Here is a 2982-nt window from a genome sequence, read left to right as displayed (position 1 = left end):
GCATGGTATAAAGAGGTGGTGGTGTCAATAAAGGATTTTGCAAGGGTCTCTATCATGTTGAAGTACACAATCTACAAACTACTTGTAGTAGTATGCCATTGGTTCTTTGATTATGTGCATGCCAAACCATATACTCTCATATTCATGGGCATAAAAAAAATGTTTGTCGCAACTTTAAACTGCTGAAAGACCTTTGTGAGCGGTCTATATCCTTGGTGAACATCACCTGCTTTGTTAGCCCCCTTGGTAGAGAATAAAGTCGTAAACACATATGTGCATGGTTACTTTTATAGTCTCATTCCTAAGCTTGTTAGAATCTTGCTTTCCCTCTCTCCTTGATGGAGAGAGAGTATTGGTGGGTGACACATCACAAGCTATTATACATGAATCACAAACCTACCATATTAACTCAAATTCCTCCTGAGGGCTAAATCTCATTAGGTAAACAAAAAAGATGCAAATAATTAACAATGACCTTGGAAAATCTACCTACCAAAGTAGATCTTTCAGTGTTTGTGTGTGTGTGTAAAGGGGGTGTGTGTGAGAGTGTGAGAGAGACATACTCAAGTAGTGTGTAAAGGGATTTGTGTGTGTGTAAAGGGGGGGTGTGTGTGTATGTGTGTGTGAGAGAGACGTACTCAAGTAGTAGTGTGTTTTATGTAGTGCTATCATCTACTCAACAAGAAGCCGTAACATGTGTGGCTCCAAAAACCTTGTGAGCATAATGTTAAAACTTGAAAATATCTTTTTATTAAAGAGCTGATAAAAAGAATTTTAGCATAAGATTTCAAAGGTCATAACGTTAACCATGCATTAACTCATGAAGGATATAGAGAAAACTGAGAGAGTCATTCACCTAAGCGCATGACCCAAAAGAGGAGGAGGAAAACAGAGTCATCTGACAGTTAGGTTCGAATATGAATGGAATGTATTCGCAAAGCATAATTGGAAGGTGAGGAAGGAGACTATAATGCTATCACTGTGGGATAAATTTGTGTTGATATGTGTCAAGGAGAGGATAGACTGCTGATGTTGCTGGCTCCTTCACCACTGCTGGTGCTTCTTCCATCACGAATGGGTCCTGCAACTGCTCTAGCGGCTCGAAAATGGCCTGCTGCACGGGCCAGCTGCATGGCTTCCAAGCTGTTGCCAATGAACTCAGCCTCATAGATAGGCTGTTGCTGATCACTTCCAAGCAGCCATATTTGATCTGCTCTTGAGCTAAGGTTTAGATCATTGAGCTGCACAGGCATATTTATAGCCTGCTCATGAGTACTTACTACCATATGATCGCTTGTACCTGTCTGTAGATTGATCGAGGTCCTGTGTTCATTGACTAACCCTATTCCCATGTACCTTGCAAGCTCCGAGCGTGCAGCTCTAAGCTCCTGTTCTAATACTTCTATGTGGCGCTTCAGATATGAGATTGCGCCGACGCATCCGTAGACTGGGTCCTTGATCCTTGCCTCTGCTTCATAAGCAAGAGAGTTCACTGCAGCTGCCCTGTGCTGTGGATGTAGCTCATTGAGAATCTTGGCTATGTTGCTTGCCCCGAAGATTTTGTGCGCATTTGCGAACTTGAGTGGCTGATCCGGGGGAAAATAAGGTGCAAATATGCACTCCGGAGCACATTTCCTCCTCAGAAACTTGCATGCACCACATGGAGAACTTGAAGAAGTGCTGGTGGCCATCTCCTGATCCAATTGAGCATTTCAACAACCACCAAAAAAAAAAAAGGAACATTGATATCCCTTGCATTAGATCGAAATTTCTCTTTTGAACATTACATGACTACATCGGATCGATCAACCCTAATCATGTCTCACTCAGCCCTAATCTCGTCTTACTCTACCAGAACTTAGCGATTTATTGATTAAGGCGCTAAAGAGGGTGGAATTACCAAAGATTTATTATAAAGTCTTACCGAATCCAAGATTTGAGAAGCTTACTTGTGCACGGCGTTGAAGCGCGGCATCAGACAACCTGCCCAAACATGAGCGTGTGGGCTAGTGCAAAGCTGGTCATAAACCGTTAAGCAGAAATGAGGTTAATCAATCGTGTGCGTGTGTGTGTGTGTGTGTGTGTGTGAGAGAGAGAGAGAGAGAGAGAGAGAGATCAGAGCTGGTTGTAGGGTTAAGTTGTAGTTTGGTAAGAAAGCCAGAAAGGGTGCAAAAGAGCAGCTTTATATTTGGACGTGGTAGCAAGCTTTACCCCAGTTTCGGCGTGTGTGCGTGTGTGTGTGTGTGTGACAGAGAGAGAGAGAGATTAGGGAGAGATTAATTATGGGTTTTTAACCCAAAGTCGTGTTTGCGCTTTTAACACGACCAGCAGCATCATCGTGGTGAGATCGATGACAAGGGATTGACGTCGGCCATGACAAGATCATGCGGGGGAGGCGTCGCTCCCGCATCCCGTTGCGTGCGGCGGCGGTTTCCGGATTGCCGGCAGGCTTGTTATTACTACAAAGTATATGCAAAAAAAAGAGAAAGATCGCGCGCGTGGTGGTGCCGCTGCTGGTGCTGAACACGCGGCCTTCGTGAGTCGACGTAAAACTCATTTGGCTAAGTTTGGACTTGATTTTAATTTGGCGCTTAATTAAGCCACCGTTGAAAATCGTTGATGATGTACCCCTAATTTCATGGGCGCGTGGCTTGGTTGTTAAGACGGACCAAATGTGAAATGAACAAAAATCTGCGCCGACATGTAGAACGGGTGCCCCGCTGAGCACTTAAGGAGACTTTGAAGATAATTAATAATGGCTTGTAAGTCACTCCAAGTATCCAAGTAGTGTAAGTTCGGATGAGAATAGAATGACTTCGACTCTTCTTTGGATACAAAAGGCAAGTAATAAAAGCGATGCAAGTCATCCACGGGTACCACTCTAAAATTTATGGCCTTTTACATGTGTTCAACCAAAGCTCTCTCTTGTTGGCTTGCATTTCATTTTTCATGGAAGGGGAGTTTAGTTGTCTTTCTACTTTC

General features: G+C 43.6%; 1 pseudogene across 2 annotated transcripts; it reads right to left on the bottom strand.

Annotated features, from left to right (window-relative positions):
- Positions 1–828: 828 nt before the first annotated feature.
- Positions 829–2230, bottom strand: LOC147619151 (protein ASYMMETRIC LEAVES 2 pseudogene; annotated as a pseudogene). Of its 2 annotated transcripts, none has more exons than XR_015262060.1 (2): positions 1950–2230; positions 829–1694 (listed from the first exon to the last, which is right to left on the bottom strand). The product of XR_015262060.1 is annotated as a protein ASYMMETRIC LEAVES 2 pseudogene, transcript variant X2 (transcript). The 2 variants fall into 2 exon arrangements; XR_015262059.1 differs by having other exon boundaries at positions 1925–2229.
- Positions 2231–2982: the final 752 nt, after the last annotated feature.

The sequence above is a fragment of the Cibotium barometz genome, chromosome 34 (genome assembly GCF_041138505.1).
Source record: "Cibotium barometz isolate CiBa-2024 chromosome 34, ASM4113850v1, whole genome shotgun sequence".
NCBI classification, from domain to species: domain Eukaryota; kingdom Viridiplantae; phylum Streptophyta; class Polypodiopsida; order Cyatheales; family Cibotiaceae; genus Cibotium; species Cibotium barometz.
The sequence above is the reverse complement of the archived record's forward strand: the minus strand, read 5'-3'. Positions and strand labels throughout refer to the sequence as shown.